The sequence below is a fragment of the Schistocerca nitens genome, chromosome 6, assembly GCF_023898315.1.
Source record: "Schistocerca nitens isolate TAMUIC-IGC-003100 chromosome 6, iqSchNite1.1, whole genome shotgun sequence".
Taxonomy (NCBI): domain Eukaryota; kingdom Metazoa; phylum Arthropoda; class Insecta; order Orthoptera; family Acrididae; genus Schistocerca; species Schistocerca nitens.
In genome coordinates this window covers 316,760,510-316,783,016 of record NC_064619.1, presented here as the reverse complement: position 1 = coordinate 316,783,016, position 22,507 = coordinate 316,760,510, and positions in this window count along the sequence as shown.

The following is a 22,507-nucleotide window of genomic DNA, read 5'->3' as shown; positions in this document are numbered from 1 at the left end:
TCTGCTCGAGAGTAAGTCATTATAGATCATAAAGTCTAGCGACAACAAGCGAATGACAGTTGCATTTAGATGGAAGCCACGTCTTCCGTCGCTTAGTGACACGAAGACCTCCCTTTCTACCTTCTTCCTTTTCGCCCCAAATGCGGGAATTAGTGGGGTTGCTTTTACTGGTATCTCAGCTAATTAGTACCGTTTTCCACCAAACTTGGGCAAGAAGACGTCGAAGGTGCCCTCAGTTCCGTTTCAGAATCAGAGGGGCTCTCGTCTTAATTGCTTCTGCGGTTATCCGAATGAGGGGACACTTTTGTCCTCCTTTTCAGGCAACTGTGGGTCATTGCATTACTGTTCACTGTCATCTTGCGCTTGCAATTGCCAGTACCATATATCGTGTTTATGATGTCCCTCCTCTACTGAGGCGTCCCTTGCGACATCTCATTGTCTTTGGTCTTTCACTTGTGCCATCTCACACATCTGAGTTTCAGGTGGGGTCAATGGTGATGCTCCATTATTCCCTCGGTCTCTCTCATTACGCAACGCTTGCATGGTGTGGACGACGGTGTCTATCCCGCTCTCACATATTCCCCTCTTCTCTCCTTCTTCTGTTATTCTGCTAATTCCGCCTGTCATTACGCTGTACAAATTCTTGGAGCACCCTATTTTGTGTTCAAAAATGGTTCAAATGGCTCTGAGTACTATGGGACTTAACTTCTGAAGTCATTAGTCCCCTAGAACTTAGAACTACTTAAACCTACCTAACCTAAGGACATCACACACATCCATGCCCGAGGCAGGATTCGAACCCGCGACCGTAGCGGTCGCGCGGCTCCATAATGTAGCGCCTACAACCGCTCGGCCCCTACATCCGGCTATTTTGTGTTCTCATTGCGTTAGCGTGACCGTACTTTGTTTTTCCTGCTCTTCGGTGTCGTCCAAAGACCTTAAAATATCTACCAACTGTTGTCTCGTCAGTGCCCCGCCTAGTTCATATTGTGCATGAACAGAAAAATGTGAGAGCATCGCTCTAGAACATCCCTCATGTGTTATTTTGTCGTCCAAGTATCCCACCAGAACGACAAAGAAAGCAGCATATGTTTCCATCGTTTGATGTGACTGTGTCCCATACTGTGCCCGATATATACTCACCTTTGTACTTACCTGTGCGGCCAGGGTACAGTATGTTGCCTTAAACTTGGTGCAAAAATCCTTGTAATTACTGTTCTCGCAAACGTTTATGTCGAACGAGGTCGCTTTCCCTTGGTCGAGAGACTGCCGTGTAACAAGTAAAACATTGCATTCCGCCGTTCCTTTCCCCCGCGTTCAAAATGTATGTGCTATGACTTCAGATAGACACCGCGCGTTCCACCGAACTTAGGTCGGCAGTGGTATGACTGTCCCATTGTAAGTAGGCTGTTTAGGTTTTTTTTATTGGTAACGCCACGTAGCGCTCTGTATGAAAATCACTGGCTGTGCTGTGCGCAGTCTGTGGCTAGTTTGCGTTGTTGTCTGCCATTGTAGTGTTGGGCAGCTGGATGTGAACAGCGCGTAGCGTTGCGCAGTTGGAGGTGAGCCGCCAGCAGTGGTCGATGTGGGGAGAGAGATGGCGGAATTTTGAGAGCGGACGATCTGGATTTGTGTCCATCAGAAAGAGTAAATTTGTAATATTGGATATCATGGACTGATATATATATTATGACTTTTGAACACTATTAAGGTAAATACATTGTTTGTTCTCTATCAAAATCTTTCTTTTGCTAACTATGCCTATCAGTAGTTAGTGCCTTCAGTAGTTTGAATCTTTTATTTAGCTGGCAGTAGTGGCGCTCGCTGTATTGCAGTAGTTCGAGTAACGAAGATTTTTGTGAGGTAAGTGATTTGTGAAACGTATAGGTTAATGTTAGTTAGGGCCATTCTTCTGTAGGGATTTTTGAAAGTCAAATTTCGTTGCGCTAAAAATATTGTGTGTCAGTTTAAGCACAGTCCTGTATAATTTTTCTTACCCCCTAACTGTCCTCAACTGGCTTGGCGGTCTGAACATCAGTAAATCCCCCAGACCTCAGTTGTATAGAAAAAAATGAGCTCAAAGCAAAACTACTCCACAAAACGAACTGACATAAGTAATAGGAAACTAATGTCAACATTGGTATCAACAAACAGAACAATGAAAACTTAAATAAAATATTTTCAGTAAGCTTCTCTAAACTGTTTTAAAAATACTTCACTAAATACAGGGAAGGCAGTGGGGAACCGAAATGCGCTAATTACAATTATGTACTTCATACTGTTCATTCGCAGCACACAAACACCTCACATCGCATACAAAGTAGTTAGCATATTGCGATAAAGGTATGGGAAGTTACCCTTTCCTGAGCCGTGTCAGAAAATGTAGAATTCCTCAAACTAGCAAATACAAAATACATAGGAGAAGATTAGATTGCTACTCACCGCAAAGATGGCCCATAAAGACTGTAGCACATCATAACTTTCGGTCAAAGCTTCTATCACCGCAGAAAACACACACACACACACACACACACACACACACACGCACATTCACACAAGCAAGCACACTCTATGCACACAAGACGTTACCACTGGCATCTCTGACCGGTGGTAGCGGTTATGTGTGGGTGAGGTGTGTTTGCGTATGTGAATATGTGTGTGTTCTCTATGCAGAAGAAAGCTGTGGCTGAAAGCTATAATGTGTAACAGTATTATCATTATGCTTGTCTGCAACTCAATGGATCTTCTTTACAATGAGTAGAAATATATCCTTCTCCTAATGTTGTTGGTATTCCAATCTGGAGTTTCCATTGTTTGAGAATCAAGCTCCATGTTGGGCATCCAAAATGTAGTGAACTCAAAACACATGTCCGTCATGATTTGACATTACATGCAGATTGTTAACGAGATTATCACATTCTGGGATCCGATAATTATGGTACTACTATGATCATATAATAGAATCAAACAGCAAAAGGTTATGAAATTAAGGGATTGATATGCGATTAGAAGAGATTAATTAGAGATTTAATTCATGAAATGTTTGCTTTTATAACAGTACCTTTCACAAATCAAACAAACACTGTCGAACAGACCTTAAAAGCCCAACGGTACCGACCGGCCACCGTTGCATCCTCAGTCCTTAGGTGTCACCGGATGCAGATTGCAGATACAGAGGCTCATGTCGTTATCACACCACCCTCCCGGCTGTTGTCAGTTTTCGTGACCACTGTCACCACTTCTCAGTCAACCAGCTCCTCAATTCCTCAGTTGGGTGAGTGCATCCCGCTTGCCAACAGCGCTCGGCAGACCTGGACGTGACTCATTCAAGTGCTAGCCAAGCCAGACAGCTCATAATTTCGGTGATCTGACGTGAACCTGTGTTAAAACCGCGGTAAGGCGATTGACACAGTACCTTTCATACAACTTACAAATCTCAGTGATGAATTGACTGGTTGTGGACAAGACACGGTTAGTAAGGGGAAGAAAAGGAGGATGAATCATCTCATCATTCTTCGTATTATCTTGTGGTGTGGCGACGTGGGCGGCAGATGCCGGGTCATTTATTGTTGTGCACAGTGCTGGAAACGTAAATAAAATGTTATTTTATTTTGCGAATGATGTTTACCTAAGCGCTGGAACCTGCCACTCCCCAAGCATCTTGCCCTATGCCCATTTCAGGCACTACTGATAAAGTTCCAAAATCAGTTGTTAAGACAAAACTAACATCATCAGTGTATAACTATTTTTCCTCCTTTTTTAAAAAAAGGACGGCTGTAGGTGTTTTATTTTGTCACAGTTTTTAAAAAAAGGTTTTTAAGCTGTTAAAGGCGTGGTTAAGATACATGTACAACTTATCCGCTGCTTGCAGTTTCGACCATTACGGTGAAATTTTTTCAGCCATACAACTGTGATCCCTCAGCCTTTTATTAGAGTAAATCTCTGCAAACTCTTTCATATTGTATGACGGGTTGCAGGTGACAGCTCTGTATTAATTCATATTTCCTGTTGCAGTTCATTTGTTTCATAAAATATGTTTACCGCGTAAGGAATATCATGCCAATGCATAATGTGTTCCTCCCTCACCCTTGCCTAATATGAGCCACCAGTGGTAACGATGTTGAAAGAACGTGAAACTCTCAAGTCCCATACTTTATCAGAAATAAAGATTTTATAATTTATCGGAAGAGCACCCACCAGGGGCCTTCCGTTTTGGGAGTATATGGGTGAAAACTATATGGATCCTTAGTTAAGTCTGACATTACTTCCACTTACCTGTGGCAGGCTTCTCCTACATTTTTGCCTTTCAGCCTTCGTTGACTAACTCTTGCTTTTTTTGACTCTGTCGGTATTAGGTTTCGAGCATCAAGGATATCTTTCATTTTCCATTTTACACTTCCATTAGGTTTGCTGCGAAGCCTAAAGATGGTAGCCCCACCAGCTGGCTACCCTAGCTACATGTCGATAACTTGTAACAGAATGAATAAAGCAGTTATTCCTCGCAACCAAGCAAATAAAAGTTTTTGTCGATCCATAGTAAAAATGTGAATGCGGAACTGCTGCTAATCAATAACTGGTAGAAAGGATAACAACGGCCGTAATTATTCCCAAATACAACCAGTTGTCTCGTGCAACAATGCTTAATGTACATAAGAAAATAATGTAAATGCAGTGTCCACCCTTCTCGGGTGTAGATGAGCCGGCCGGCTTGACCGAGCGGTTCTAGGCGCTTCATTCCGGAACCGCGCGATTGCTACGGTCTCCGATTCGAATCCTACCTCGGGCATGGATGTGTGTGATGTCCTTAGGTTAGTTAGGTTTAAGTAGTTCTAAGTTCTAGGAGACATGACCTCAGATGTTAAGTCCCACAGTGTTCAGAGCCATTTGAGCCGGTTGAGCCATTTAACTAGAACTTTGTTGCCATACAGTCTAAGGAAACTAACTACAATTAATAGTAGCAAGAAACTTCTCACATTTCAAATCAAATTCTTTACGGAAAAGTCATGGAACTTGGCGCACTTAAGCAACAGTTATTATTTTGACACAATCATATGTATCCTAAGTCGAACCTCTTATTAGATTGTTGTAGTGTGTCTATTTTTACTATACACAATCTATTTCAATGTAAAAAATATCACAATTAGGCAACTGCGCACAATTCCCAACACATTGTGGTATTTATCCACAGTGGTTGAGGAATAGTGCTCTCGAGAAGGGACGCTTGTATTAAATATAGGCTACGTGAGTAAAAACAGTCGTCACTCAAATTATTTTCCAATTTATACTAGGAAATTATAATATGGAAATGTATTTAAACAGTAACATGGAATCTGTAGTCATTTCCACTTTCACATTTCAACATTTTTCACAATCTTCTTTTCCTCAGTAAGCAATCATTAGAAACATTCTTGGAGTTTCTACTCCAGGATGTGCACCATGATTCCAAGTACTGTACCCAACACATCTTTTCTTGTGTATACCTGTTTCTCCACGGATGCGACTCATTAGGTTCTTTACTACCAGTCCTTACTATCTTCAACGAGCTAGCAAAGTGATTATCGTAATCATCATTATCGTCATAATCACAAATGCTGGGAATATCCGCTACCTTCGATGACATTTGTGTTTTCTCCTTACTTTTGATTTTCCTTTCTCTTGTTTTCTCTTTGTTCAGTAAAGCAACCACGTACAATTTTCCCACTGTTGATCTTCAACTAAGTATGTTGTTTTTATTCATTCCTCACTTTCTTCTTCATTTCAACTTATTTCTGACGTGTGAGAGCACTCTTACGCCAGCATGTCATTATGTAGCAACGCGATTAGATTCTGTTTGTTAATCTTTTATATTTAGAAAGCAAGTACTTGCAATGATACTATTGTAAGAGGTCCGAGCAGATGTAATTTCGATGTATTGCTCACGCGCTGCCTGTGATATGTAAGGTATAAGAGAATCTCAGACCAGACAGCAGTGTTGACTGCTGTAGGAACTGTGTAGCTGTAGCAGTAAGTTGTTGCTAGCGAGCAGTCTGGTCTGGTGTATCGTGTTGGCTGGGCCGGTCGTGGTGCAGCAATGCCGGAGCCTGAGCATTATTGTACACTCCTGGAAATTGAAATAAGAACACCGTGAATTCATTGTCCCAGGAAGGGGAAACTTTATTGACACATTCCTGGGGTCAGATACATCACATGATCACACTGACAGAACCACAGGCACATAGACACAGGCAACAGAGCATGCACAATGTCGGCACTAGTACAGTGTATATCCACCTTTCGCAGCAATGCAGGCTGCTATTCTCCCATGGAGACGATCGTAGAGATGCTGGATGTAGTCCTGTTGAACGGCTTGCCATGCCATTTCCACCTGGCGCCTCAGTTGGACCAGCGTTCGTGCTGGACGTGCAGACCGCGTGAGACGACGCTTGATCCAGTCCCAAACATGCTCAATGGGGGACAGATCCGGAGATCTTGCTGGCCAGGGTAGTTGACTTACACCTTCTAGAGCACGTTGGGTGGCACGGGATACATGCGGACGTGCATTGTCCTGTTGGAACGGGAAGTTCCCTTGCCGGTCTAGGAATGGTAGAACGATGGGTTCGATGACGGTTTGGATGTACCGTGCACTATTCAGTGTCCCCTCGACGATCACCAGTGGTGTACGGCCAGTGTAGAAGATCGCTCCCCACACCATGATGCCGGGTGTTGGCCCTGTGTGCCTCGGTCGTATGCAGTCCTGATTGTGGCGCTCAGCTGCACGGTGCCAAACACGCATACGACCATCATTGGCACCAAGGCAGAAGCGACTCTCATCGCTGAAGACGACACGTCTCCATTCGTCCCTCCATTCACACCTGTCGCGACACCACTGGAGGCGGGCTGCACGATGTTGGGGCGTGAGCGGAAGACGGCCTAATGGTGTGCGGGACCGTAGCCCAGCTTCATGGAGACGGTTGCGAATGGTCCTCGCCGATACCCCAGGAGCAACAGTGTCCCTAATTTGCTGGGAAGTGGCGGTGCGGTCCCCTACGGCACTGCGTAGGATCCTACGGTCTTGGCGTGCATCCGTGCGTCGTTGCGGTCCGGTCCCAGGTCGACGGGCACGTGCACCTTTCGCCGACCACTGGCGACAACATCGATGTACTGTGGAGACCTCACGCCCCACGTGTTGAGCAATTCGGCAGTACGTCCACCCGGCCTCCCGCATGCTCACTATACGCCCTCGCTCAAAGTCCGTCAACTGCACATACGGTTCACGTCCACGCTGTCGCGGCATGCTACCAGTGTTAAAGACTGCGATGGAGCTCCGTATGCCACGGCAAACTGGCTGACACTGACGGCGGCGGTGCACAAATGCTGCGCAGCTAGCGCCATTCGACGGCCAACACCGCGGTTCCTGGTGTGTCCGCTGTGCCGTGCGTGTGATCATTGCTTGTACAGCCCTCTCGCAGTGTCCGGAGCAAGTATGGTGGGTCTGACACACCGGTGTCAATGTGTTCTTTTTTCCATTTCCAGGAGTGTATAAGGTAAAAAGCAGCCTCGCGCATATGTAGTATTGTTATCTCAAGTCCCATGTAAATGTTTTAGAAATGTCCTAATAATAATCTTTCTCATAAAAAGTAACTTTTAACAACCATTCATTTCAATTTAAAGAATTTACTTATTTCTCCAATCCATGATCATCCCGATTATTTCAAAAGAAAAATCAGTTGTTTCCTTTCATTAAATGACAAATCTATCGGCCAGCATTGCACAGGGCTGTGCCAGTAAAATTTATTGTAAGAGCAGATATACGTATATGCGTTATCCGGCGACTTCATTGAGGTAAGAATTTTTCTTTTTTTATTCAGAATGATCTTTCAGGGCCGTGACGCAGCACTGCTGACGTCCAAAATTTACCAGGTTAAATTCACAGTCAATTATTGAAAAATTATAAGTGAGCGACAATTTAATTGAGAGGTTAGTTACATTGTATTTTTACCAGGTTACTGAATTTATTTTTTGTTGGGACGTTACACTGAATGTGAACGACATAATTATAATTTTTACTGTTGAGATGTTTAGGAATTTTTCTGTTGTGAGGTTACACTAAATGTGAAAGAATCTTGCGGGGAGGTTACACTATGAATTACAGGTTTTAATAACAGATGCGGATAAAAGTAAATTAGTAATAACTGTTAGCTTACCTTCTTTTCATGTCTTCACAAAATTAAAAAAAGCCTGTTTTGTTTCCTTCACGCTCACGTATTCCACAGGTCAAATGGCGCTTTTCTTCTTGCTCATGTTTTTACTAACGGGAATCAGGAAGGGACAGCACTAGTTCGAATTCATCACGTTCATTACAAGCTGCACACAATTACCTAATTCTACGGTAACCCTGCAACGCTCTTACTAAACGTCAAAACCAAATCAAAATGATTACCTGATACGTAATCTGTACGTTCTCGCCTTTTTCAGGTCAGGCGTTCTCTATATATCTCTCTTTCTCTCCTCTTCGAGCAACCTGCATAACTTTGGAGATACACTTTGCGAAAGCGTTTTCGTGTTCGTCGCGACACGAAGCGAATACCACCGACCGGTTATGGGAAGCTCGTAGGGGGGGAATTTGCAAAGTCGATCAAAGGTCAACACTTTGCGCCGAGCCGCAGATACGAAACCCCGCTCGCGGCTACAGCAGTACTATAAATAGAACGACGAGAGAAAGTATCTCCTGTTGTAAAGTTTAAAGGGAATCACAGCGGTTTTTTGAGACTGACGTGCAACATAACTCCAAAACACTTCCGTTAATGATAGGAATTTGTGTTGTATGGGTCACATGAAACACATTTAAAAGAAAATTAATTTGGCTCTGTCATTTGACCGTTCACTGGAATTCTACTGATGTAATTAATGCCAAGTAAAGGGTGTTTCAGGAGAAAAGTCTGACACCCTGACAGGCGACTGTTCTACTGACAAGGAACACTTTGAATGCGAGGTCGCAGGTTCAGTCTTTAGCAAGGCACATTTGATAGTGTTGTGTTACCAGTTATGACAGGAAGAATATTACCTGCTAGTGATTCACCCTGAGCATCAGGACGGCGACATAAAATGAGTGTCCAGGTGGTGCAGAGATCAACCTCATTCTAGATATATGTATTACACTTCGACAGTTAAGAAATGTTCAAAACAAAGCGTTAACTTGCACAATGAACACCGAATGAAAAATGGCACGACATATGATCACAAAAGATTCACACCATCAAGCTCGAAGGCCAAATCGTTGGGAGTTGTTAACTGTGCAGAATGTTCAGCTAGGTTGTTGATGTTGCGTTCTCCAGCCCAAAGACTGGCATGATGTAGCCCTCCACTCTATCCTGTACAGGCCTCTTCATCTCTGAGTAACTACTGCAAACCACATCCTTCTGAAACTGCTCACTGTATTCATCTCTTGGTCCCCATCTACGGTTTTTACCCCCCACGACTCCCTCCAGTACTAAATTGGTGATTTCTTGATGCATCAGAATGTGTCCTACTAACAGTTCCCTTCTTCTATTCAGGGTGTGCCACAAATTTCTCTTCTTCCCAGTTCTACTCACCACCTCCTCATTAGTTACGTGATCTACGCATCTAATCTTGAGCGTTCTTCTGTAGCACCATATTACAAAAGCTTTTATTCTCTTATTGTCTAAACTGTTTATTGTCCATGTTTCACTTCCATACATGGCTACACTCTATACTAATACTTTCAGAAAGTACTTCCTGACACTTAAATCTATACTCGATGTTAACAAATTTCTCTTCTGCAGGTACGCTTTTCTTGCCATTGCCAATCTACATTTTATATCCTCTCTACTTCGACCATTTATTTTGCTTCCCAAATAGCAAAAGTCATCTACTACATTTCCTAAACTAAATCCCTCAGCATCTCCTTCTTTAATTCGGCTACGTTCCACTATCCTCATTTTACTTTTGTTGATGTTCATCTTATATCCTCTTTTCAAGGCACTGTCCATTCCGTTCAACGGCTCTTCCAAGCCTTTTGCTGTCTCTGACAGATTTACAGTGTCATCAGCAAACCTCAAAGGTTTTGTTCCTACTCCTTGGACTTTAATTCCTACTCCAAATTTTCCTTTTGTTTCCTTTAGTGCGTGCTCAGTACACAGATTGAATAACATCAGGTATAGGCTGCAACCCTAATTCACTTCCTTCTCAATCACTACTTCCTTTTCGTGCCCCTCGATTCTTATAACTGCCACCTGGTTTCTGTACAAATTGTAAATAGCCTTCACTCCATGTATCTTACCCCCACCACCTTCACAATTTGAAAGAGAGCATTCTATTCAACATTGTCAAAAGCTTTCTCTAAATATACAAATGCTAAAAACGTAGCTTTGCCTTTCCTTAATCTATCTTCTGTGAGAAGGCGTAGGGTCAATATTGCCTAGCGCGTTCCTAAATTTCTCCTGAATCCAAACTGATCTTCCCCAAGGTCAGCTTCTACCAGTTTTTCCATTCTTTTGTAAAGGATTTGTGTTAGTATTTTGCCATCGTGACATATTAAACTGTCAGTTGGGTAATTTTCACGCCTTTCAGCACCTGATTTCTTTGAAATTGGAATTATTATGTTCTTTTTGAAGTTTGAGGGTATTTTGACTGTCTCATACATCTGGCACAGCAGATGGAAGACTTCTGTCGTGACTAGCCCTTCCAGGGATATGAGTAGTTCTGACGGAATGTCGTCTACTTCTGGGGCCCTGTTTCGACTTAGTTCTTTCACAATTCTGTCAAATTCTTCTAAAAATCGGATCTCCCAGTTCACCTTCATTTACGTTCTCTTCCATTCCTGTAGTATTGCCTTCATCTCCCTTGTATAGACCCTCTATGTACCCCTTCCACCTTTCTGCTTTCCCTTTTTTGCTTAGGACTGGTTTCCCATCTTAGCTTTTGTTATTCATACAGGTGGTTCTCTTTTCTTCAAAACATCTTTCTTACACCTAGTGATACATACTTCTACATCCTTAATTTTGTTCTCTAGCCATTCCTGCTTAGCCATTTTGCACTTCCCATCGATCTCATATTTTAGACGTTTCTGTTACCTTTTGCCTGTGTCATTTATTGCATTGTTATATTTTCTCCTTTCGTCAATTAAATTCATTATCTCTTGTGTTACCAAAGGATTTCTACCACCTCTCATCTTCTTACCTACTTGATCCTCTGCTGCCTTTACTATTTCCTGTCTCAAAGCTACCCGTTCTTCTTGTAATATATTCCTTTCCCCAGTTCTTGTCAATCTTTCCCTGATGCTCCCTCTGAAACTCTCTACAATTAGGTATCCACTCTTGAAGAATGTATGTAGAATCATGTTGGTGACCATATTTCTGTAACGGGGTATAAGAACTGATTGAATGTGATGGCATCCAACCAAATGCGAAACTGTTGTGGTGCTTGTCGTGAAACTGGGTATCCTTTAAGGCGCAGGTGCAGATAGTCTGTTAATATGATTTATAGTCACGGCAACAACAAACATCCAGAGACTGCATTTGTCCACTGGTTCCAGGTGGCATGAACTGCAAAGTCACACACTTTCCAAGAGCGATAGTTTGATCTACAGGAGTATGATTTTCATGCGCAGACCAGAAATCAAGCAAAAACAAGTAATTTTGACCAGCTGTTGGCCAAAAGCAGTGCTCATATCATAGTTGTAGTCATTTTACGTCAATTTGTCTACTCTTTCTCGCTGTGACGTGTGTATTTCCTTCTGCCGTTGCTAGATCATGCATACGAAAGTAATCGCAGGAGGCAGAGCGCCTCGAACTTCTCGCAGCACAATAAAAAACTTCCAACCAATTTAACATGCGGATTAACAATCAGCGTAATTGTACACAAATGCGTTAATGGATTGATGTGTGTTGACCTCGTTACAACTCCCTTGGTACGTCTAGTTTTCAGGGTTCCTTTCATATGCATTTCGTCTTCAAATCTCGATTGGCCTAAAGTGAAAAACAAAATCCCTTCTGAACGATGGGATAACTGTGTTCACTTCATCTACACATTGTCGGCCCAATTTCACCGTATGTTGTATATAGTCAAACTGACACTTTGAAATTTCGCTATCTTCTTCCAATTCTGTAGCACTGTCTGAAGTTATACAACCTCCCACTGCTACCCTCTAAACCACTGTAATCTTTGTCACGCACAATTTGATGTGCATCACGTAGTAGGTCACTGCCATGAACATCCTCTAAATTGTACCGAGCATTCCTGGAAACGCACAATCACCAGTTTTTGTATCACATTGTCCTGTCTTGAATATCTGCAGTTTTTATTATTCACTACAGGGTCATATTGCTTAGGACTTACTCGAAATCCGTACATAGTTGTATTTTTACTATGCTGTGCATGATCTTCCATATCCGTAATTATGTTTAATACCCGCTTCTTGAACAACAATTGTCCTTTACTACTTTCCACTGGAGATGAGATTTGTGGCTTCTTGCACAACAAGGATGATGAACTACATGGCTCGATACCTGTTTCAATATCACTTTCACTTGTTAAGCACGTATTGTCATCATAATACACCTCACGTACATTGTCCGAACAGTCGAGCGTGTATGATACCACACATTCCCTTGACTTATCTTGCAGAAACGCTAATGTTTCATTTGCCGCTTCTTTCTCAGTCTAGGCTCCTTTCTGGCGAAATTTCAGCTTCGGCAACTGATGTTGTAGATATAATGCAATCATGGACGAGCCCTCCTGACTTTCAGTAGTTGTCAAAAAACGGCTGACTTCATTCCTCCCTAACCTGCCAATACCGCCGGATAATCTGACCGTAATCGATGTGTAGGAGTGCGAGATGCATCTAGTGCGAATGGCTGCCATTGCTCTATTCAGACATCTGATGCCTCCCGCCAGTGAAGTCTGAAATTTACAGTCTTAGCTTTAAACATGGGTACTGTCTCACGTCTTCTGTCACTGTACTAAACTCTACCTTTCCGGACCCTATTCTGCACAGAGTGCTTGCCATAAAACACAATCTTCCAAAACAAAAGCGATGCAAAATTCTGGCCAATGATATTAGTGTTAAGGTAGTGTAAAAAGTTATCCAATGAACAGTTACCGTTCCACATGCAAAAGTTCACACTCAAAGTGGAGACGGTTAATAAAGAGGAAAAGCTGGCTTCACCTTTACAATCACTGATATGATTACCGTAATTAGCAACCAGTGTAAATCGAAAGGTAGTTATATGACTGTTACTGCGATTAATGGAATTTGCAGAATAAAATGAGATGTATCAGATTGTGATCAGACTAGCATCTCTTATCGCATCCACCCGTAATAAAAATTTTGGATGGGTGCTGTTTCACCAATGGATTATGTTCTGACACCAAAAATCAAATTTTCCGCAAGTGGAAATTCATTCACCCTCATTGTTAGTATCGGTACTGGAGGCCTGTATTTAAAAATTTCATTTACGATTTGTATTTGTAAAATTAGAATATAGCCAGTCATTCTAAAGATGAAGGAATCATACAAAATCGTTAATTTTAATCCTGATTCATTCTCGCACTTATTTTCAACTCCCTCATATGTTACCCACTTACTCACTCATCGTCGTAAGGATGGTTCCCCTGGTTTATCCACTCATTAAATACATCAGCTGTTACCATGAAACACACACAGTCTTAGCTGATACAATCCATGAATATTTATTGCTCACAAACAAGTATTTACATAACCTCTGTTGACTAAGCAAATTCATTCTTTCCTAGCACAAAACGATGTCCAATTTTATTTCTGCAATCCTCTACTGATAAGGACACAAACATTGGCAGTCATTTAACATGAATAATTAACAAAAACAACTGCAATAAACATGAAAATTGAAGTATGATAAGGTGACTCATGCACAGCATTACTTCATATTAATTCTTGCACTAAAAGATGAACAATTAATTCAACAACACAAAATATCGTAAAGGCTTACCGATAATTATGCACAGATAACAGTAATTCTACACATAATTTATGTCATGGTAACACTGAATTTAAATGTACACAGTTCACGTAAACTTGTACACAGTAAAATAAACGACATGTTGTGTTTCTGAAAGAATGCTACCCATACGTATGTAACACAAAATGCTTAATATAAAACGCATATACAGAGCTTTCTTTCCAAAAATGTTCATTATGTTCTTGGCGGAAATGTCAACCGAAAAGAAAAAAAAAACATACAAAAAGACATTGCGTTCTCCATTCTTACCTAACATTGTGCAACCTATTGTTAAACAAATTCTGTGTCACCACTGAATTTGGCACTCGAAAATTGTACAGACACTGGCCACCCGAAAGGAGGACGACGTAGATGAGTCCAAGGGGTGGGGGGTGGAGGTGAAGCTGTTATCCGTCGTCGTTGACTACTATTTAGTAGTTGCGTGCGTAGTACCAGGAGATATCCAACGGCAGGTCCATTCAATGAGCAGGCCACTTTCCCCCCATAAGAAGCCGTTGTCCAGACAAGCTCGACACCGTGTCTGTTGGGTTGATGAGATGTCATAGCTAGCGTCAAGATAGGACAAGACAAAAGCCTCAGCTGCCAACATTACATGGAATGTCTGGGTTTCGTCATTACTCATCAAAATAGAACATTCGAATTAAGTCGGGTGATGCTGAGGGAACTACATTAGGAAATGAGACACTTAAAGTAGTAAAGGAGTTTTGCTATTTGGGGAGCAAAATAACTGATGATGGTCGAAGTAGAGAGGATATAAAAAGTAGACTGGCAATGGCAAGGAAAGCGTTTCCGAAGAAGAGAAATTTGTTAACATCGAGTATAGATTTAAGTGTCAGGAAGTCCTTTCTGAAAGTATCTGTATAGAGTGTAGCCATGTATGGAAGTGAAACATGGACAATAAACAATTTAGACAATAAGAGAATAAAAGCTTTTGCAATATGGTGCTACAGAAGAACGCTCAAGATTAGATGCGTAGATCACGTAACTAATGAGGAGGTGCTGAGTAGAACTGGGAAGAAGAGAAATTTGTGGCACACCCTGAATAGAAGAAGGGAACTGTTAGTAGACACATTCTGATGCATCAAGAAATCACCAATTTAGTACTGGAGGGAATCGTGGGGGGTAAAAACCGTAGATGGGGACCAAGAGATGAATACAGTGAGCAGTTTCAGAAGGATGTGGTTTGCAGTAGTTACTCAGAGATGAAGAGGCCTGTACAGGATAGAGTGGAGGGCTACATCATGCCAGTCTTTGGGCTGGAGAACGCAACATCAACAACCTAGCTGAACATTCTGCACAGTTAACAACTCCCAACGATTTGGCCTTCGAGCTTGATGGTGTGAATCTTACTGCACTGGCTTCCTCGCGATGCATCATTACAGAGAGAGACACACCATAAATGAGAAGCCCGTACAGGCTGCAGTCTCACACGGATAATGACTGTGTAGCCGGCCGGTGTAGCCGTGCGGTTATGGGCGCTTCAGTCTGGAACCGCGTGACCGCTACGGTCGCAGGTTCGAATCCTGCCTCGGGCATGGATGTGTGTGATGTCCTTAGGCTAGTTAGGTTTAAGTAGTTCTAAGTTCTAGGGGACTGATGACCATAGATGTTAAGTCCCATAGTGCTCAGAGCCATAATGACAGTGTAATGCTCGGTCACTAGAACTAGTGAGGGCAGCACCCATCTCGTATTTTGTGCTCACTTACTCGGTCATGCAGTACTCCAGTGCTAATGCTACCCACAGAGAGCATACTTGTTCGCGAAGTAGCGTAATGTTGCTATCCACAAGTGTTTGTCAAACCCGGATTGCCTCTCAGAGTCGACAGGTGAGAAGAAATCCCCAGGTAGACGCGGGAGTTTGGCCAAAATCGTCTTTATCAGTAAAAAAAGAAAACTTCATTGTGATCTGATTCTACAGTGTTTTATATCGCCGTCCTGTACAGAGATGTTTCCGCAGTCTGTACCCTGTTGTTGCGGATGGTGCACGCAAAACAGATTTCTTGTTGCTGTATAGTCTGAGCATAAAGTCGAATGTGGCCACAACAGGAGTGACACCCTACTACACTCCTGGAAATGGAAAAAAGAACACATTGACACCGGTGTGTCAGACCCACCATACTTGCTCCGGACACTGCGAGAGGGCTGTACAAGCAATGATCACACGCACGGCACAGCGGACACACAAGGAACCGCGGTGTTGGCCGTCGAATGGCGCTAGCTGCGCAGCATTTGTGCACCGCCACCGTCAGTGTCAGCCAGTTTGCCGTGGCATACGGAGCTCCATCGCAGTCTTTAACACTGGTAGCATGCCGCGACAGCGTGGACGTGAACCGTATGTGCAGTTGACGGACTTTGAGCGAGGGCGTATAGTGGGCATGCGGGAGGCCGGGTGGACGTACCGCCGAATTGTTCAACACGTGGGGCGTGAGGTCTCCACAGTACATCGATGTTGTCGCCAGTGGTCGGCGGAAGGTGCACGTGCCCGTCGACCTGGGACCGGACCGCAGCGACGCACGGATGCACGCCAAGACCGTAGGATCCTACGCAGTGCCGTAGGGGACCGCACCGCCACTTCCCAGCAAATTAGGGACACTGTTGCTCCTGGGGTATCGGCGAGGACCATTCGCAACCGTCTCCATGAAGCTGGGCTACGGTCCCGCACACCGTTAGGCCGTCTTCCGCTCACGCCCCAACATCGTGCAGCCCGCCTCCAGTGGTGTCGCGACAGGCGTGAATGGAGGGACGAATGGAGACGTGTCGTCTTCAGCGATGAGAGTCGTTTCTCCCTTGGTGCCAATGATGGTCGTATGCGTGTTTGGCGCCGTGCAGGTGAGCGCCACAATCAGGACTGCATACGACCGAGGCACACAGGGCCAACACCCGGCATCATGGTGTGGGGAGCGATCTCCTACACTGGCCGTACATCACTGGTGATCGTCGAGGGGACACTGAATAGTGCACGGTACATCCAAACCGTCATCGAACCCATCGTTCTACCATTCCTAGACCGGCAAGGGAACTTGCTGTTCCAACAGGACAATGCACGTCCGCATGTATCCCGTGCCACCCAACGTGCTCTAGAAGGTGTAAGTCAACTACCCTGGCCAGCAAGATCTCCGGATCTGTCCCCCATTGAGCATGTTTGGGACTGGATGAAGCGTCGTCTCACGCGGTCTGCACGTCCAGCACGAACGCTGGTCCAACTGAGGCGCCAGGTGGAAATGGCATGGCAAGCCGTTCCACAGGACTACATCCAGCATCTCTACGATCGTCTCCATGGGAGAATAGCAGCCTGCATTGCTGCGAAAGGTGTATATACACTGTACTAGTGCCGACATTGTGCATGCTCTGTTGCCTGTGTCTATGTGCCTGTGGTTCTGTCAGTGTGATCATGTGATGTATCTGACCCCAGGAATGTGTCAATAAAGTTTCCCCTTCCTGGGACAATGAATTCACGGTGTTCTTATTTCAATTTCCAGGAGTGTATATGTCTCAACTCCACTTAGTACAGCTGAGATATTGTTACTGTCCGCCACTAGCATAAAGGCATGTCGGCTGCCTGCCGCCGAGACTGCTTCTCCAGGCGGCTGGATGCACCGTCGACCACGCATCTTCGCAGCAGTGAAAGGGAAAGTAGCCCTCGCCCGCCCAGTGTCCCCTGCTCGGTCTTGTCTGCCAGCCTCTCGTCCTCTATGCACATCTGCTTATCGTTATTCGGAATGGAATCTCGTAGCGAGGCGTATCAGCAGCCGTCCAGCCAGTGTCCGTTGCTGTCACTCAGTACTCTAAAAGCTCAATTACTTTCTTACCCTAAGCTACGGTCTCCATGTTACTTATAAGACATCAAGCAAATTACTCCATTGTGAATACATCCTGGAACACAAATTTAGTCTTGCGCTGCCACTTTCTGAAGGTACTCTTCATTATCTACTAATTTATGGCACTAATGGCACTGCACAAAGTGTCATATTAAATGGACCTATTTTTTTCCGTGGATGTTGAGTTAATTTCAGTCTTGATGCTGGCACAGGGAGCACTGGAAGTGGATGGTTTACTCTAGCCATTGTCCGATGTGAAAATGCCTCTTTACCTGGATTGGAATCATTCGCCGACCGAGGTGTCATCGCTTACAAGACCTGGCATTGTGGAATAGATGCTAAGTCCTAATATAGACCTAGTTATGTATATAGTAATATGGCTTTTACATTGTATACCCGCTCCTGTCGTAAAGTTAGTAATGATGAAAAAATACATGTATGGATGAAAGGACTTGGTGTACTTGCTAAGAATGTAACTCTAACTGGTGATGTAACTGAAAGGTCTCTGTTGGATTCCTTTCATGTTAATTTCTTAAATATGTTGTCATTTACGGCATAAATTCCTCTTCTAAATTTACTGTGGTGTTTCTGACTATCTGGGAAGAGACTGAGCAGTGAAACGTGTTACTTTTACACATAAAGGACGATCTGTCACACTACTACACTTCAAAACACAGTTTATATGTAATTCATGTCACACAGTCTCATACGGAACCTACATGCGCTTTCTTTTATATACTGTATATGATAAGATACTGTCATCCCCCTTCCCTTCTGTGTGAGAGGATGAGTGAGCAAATGCATTTCTAGTTGCATGCTTGATGGTAGCAGACAAGCCTGTCTGCTAGAGAACAGTAGGTCCAACGTCGGAACAGGTAGCTACGCTTTCTAAAAGCAGAGAGGTTTCTACTCTTAGTATGGTCCTGCCCGTCCCTTGTCATGTTGGTATAGGAAGTTGCCTCTCTGGTCACTTCCGTTTGTATCTGTTAAGTACCCTCGGTAGGGCCCCAGGCATTCTGTCCACGGCGAGCGTCTGAAGTGGTAAGATCTCCAGCTAAGCGCGTGTCTGCTAAGTCCGTAGGACAATGGATTTCTTAAGTTCAGCCTAACTGAAAATTTAATCACCTTTATTTCAGGTTTAGCTCTAAAATATCTAATGTTATCTTAAATTGCAACGCAATGTATTTCGAGTGTGAAGTTCAGAATATCTTTCGCTAGTTGCTTTCTCACTACTTTGTGAGTAAAGTGGAACCACGTATTGATCAGTAACTCTAACTAAGATCATCAATCTTAAATGCGAATGTGCGTGAGATTATAATGTCTCGTCTTGACAATATTTTTCAATATAGCAACTTTTCTTTATGTTCAACCCACGTGGGGTGTACTTTGTGAGACCAGGTTCAAATGGCTCTGACCACTATGGGACTCAACTGCTGTGGTCATAAGTCCCCTAGAACCTAGAACTACTTAAACCTAACTAACCTAAGGACAGCACACAACACCCAGCCATCACGAGGCAGAGAAAATCCCTGACCCCGCCGGGAATCGAACCCGGGAACCCGGGCGTGGGAAGCGAGAACGCTACCGCACGACCACGAGATGCGGGCTGTGAGACCAGTACCACGTGCTTATACAATTGTTTGACCCATAAGGTTAATAGTAAGACGATAGTAACCAGTTCGAGGTTTTTCTTTTGTAAATTGCTTTTCGATCTAATTTATTTTAATCATCAAAATTACTGTGGAGTTACACTATTTATGTAAACCAAGTTGACCACGTGAAGCATGTGGTGTAATCATGAAAGTAGCCCTCAGCTATTCTTTTCGGAAAGATTTCACAGAGAGTTAGTATGAATTTAGTATACCAGTGTGTGGCAATTTCATGACGAACAGGATTGCGCTACGAACGTAACTTCTTTGGGTGAAAATTGAATCGGCTGGTTGTGGTTAATTTCCTCTTGGATATGTTTCAACGTTCTTCGTGTGTTATTTTATGGATGCAGTGTTGTATGTAGTCTCCCAATCTTGGCTCCCTATTTGATGTGTTCCGTAAGATTACAAACTCACATTTTCACAATCCTAAATAAGGCACCAGTTTAGTTATGAATCAAGTTTGATATGCTGAAATTTTAACGGAACAATGATCAATGTTAAAATAAATGTTAAAATATAAACTGATTTATTTCTTTTTATTTAAATTTTCATATATATATATATATATATATATATATATATATATATATATATATATATATATATATATATATATCACAGGTTATCGTAAGACGAATACTAAAAGATTATAATTAATGTTAGTCTGGTTGGGAATTTGGTAAGCTAGACTGAATACCTGGTGAAACAGTTGCGCAGTAATGCAAGGTTAACTTCCTCACATAGCTCACAGCTTTTAACCCACTTTTATGGTCTTGAATATCAGCACCGCTTACACCTCAAATTAATGCAACAACATTACATAACATTGTACTATAGTTATTAATAAAGTGTGATCTGTAGCGTCAGCTATTAACCGGTGAGCGTACATCGCTAACCGGGGGCTCAAGGATGCAACAGTTTGAAAAAATTCGAAAACATAGTACTCTCATCATTTCCCATAGAAGTCAGACATAGCTCCTAATATCGTGTCGGACCTCCTTTTGCCTGGCATAGTGTAGCAACTCGAAATGGCATAGACTCAAAAACTCGTTGGAAGTCCACTGCAGAAATATTAAGCCATGCTGGCTCTATAGCTGTCCGTAATTGCGGGAGTGTTGCCGGTACAGGATTTTGCACTCGAACTGACCTCTCGATTACCCCTCATAAATGTTCGACGGGATTCATTTCAGCCGATCTGGGTGGCCAGGTCATTCGCGTGAATGGTTCAGAATGTGCTTCAAATCAAGCACGAACAATTGTGGCCTAGTGACACGCCCCATTGTCATCCCATGATAATTCTTTCGTTGTTTGAGAACATGAAGTCCATGAAAGGCTGAAAATGGTCTCCAAGTCAATAATAGGTTCAGTTTGACCAGAGAACACAGCCCATTCGATGTAAACATAGCCCACACAATTATGAAGCCACTGCCTGTTTACACAGTGCTTCCTTGACAACTTGGGTACACTGCTTCGTGGGGTCCTCACCACACTCAAATTGTACCGTGACCTCTTATCAAACTGAAACCGGGCCGGCTGGGGTAGCCGAGCGGTTCTAGGCGCTACAGTCTGGAACCGCGCGACCGCTACTGTCGCAGGTTCGAATCCTGCCTCGGGCATGGATGTGTGTGATGTCCTTAGGTTAGTTAGGTTTAAGTAGTTCTAAGTTCTAGGGGAATGATCACCTCAGCAGTTAAGTCCCATAGTGCTCAGAGCCAACTGAAACCGTGACCCATCTAACCAGGCCACGGTTTTGCAGTTTCCTAGGGTCCAACCGATAGGCTGACGATCCCAGGAGAAGCCTTGCAGATGATTTGCTGTTAGCAAGGCACTAGTGTCGGTCGTCTGTTACTATTGCCCACTAACGCCACATTTAGCAGCACTGTCTTACCGGATACGTTCCTCATGCGTCCGAAGTTGACGTCTGCGGTTATTTCACGCAATGATGCTTGTCTGTTAGCACTGACGACTCCTAGCAAACGCCGCTGCTCTCCGTCCTTAAGTGAAGACCGTCAGCCAGTGCGTTATCGGTGGTGATAGCTAATGCCTGAAATTTAATATTCTAGGCACGTTTTTGACACTGAGGATTTCGGAATACCGAATTCCCTAACGATTTCCAAAATGGAATGTCCCATGCCTCTAGCTCCAACTACCACTCCACATTCAGAGTCTGTTATTCCCGTCGTGCATCCATAACAACGTCGGAAACCTTTTCACATGAATCACCTAAATACAAATGACAGCTCCGCCAGTGCTCTGACCTTTTATACCTTGCGTTTGCGATAGCACCATCATCTGTATCTGTGCATATTGCTATCGCATGGCTTGTCATCTAAGTTTGTAATTAACCATAACTATTAATCTACAATAATCAAAATATTATAACCAAAAATAAACTTAGGTCTCGAGGCAAACACTGTTAGTCAGACTACTGTTAGTCAACGGTATTGGTTGGGTTCTTGGTGAGTCAATTGGTTAGTAAAAGCTTACATAACTCACCTTTACAATGCATGCATCCTTTTAACGCTTTTATATTGTCTTAATCTCGGTAGTCCCATGTCTATTATCACCGACGCTCTTACACCTTGCAAATGGAAGTTAAAATTTACAACTATGTCTCCCAAGAAATAGAATGTAATAAACAATGTACAGAAGTCATGGCCATGACAAACATAAAAGAGATAAAGGAAACGTACGTTAGACTCATAAACCCTCTATCACTGAACAAAAAATATATGTCACTGAAAAAAAAAAGAAAAATTGTATTGACCAAAGAAATTCCTACCCAGCTTTCGATGGTTGCTTTAATAACGTACTGCCCTTCAGATACTATGTGCAATATTTCACCTTACAATCGGATTCATCATTATTTTGATCACTACTTATACACTTGTCTCGGTGTATAAGTAGTGTGTAAGTAGTGTAGGAGGTGCAACAGGTCTTCTAAAGAGACTGCTTACACCATGCTTGTCCGCCCTATTCTGGAGTATTGTTGTGCTGTGTGGGATACGCATCAGGTGCGACTGACGGATGACACTGAAAG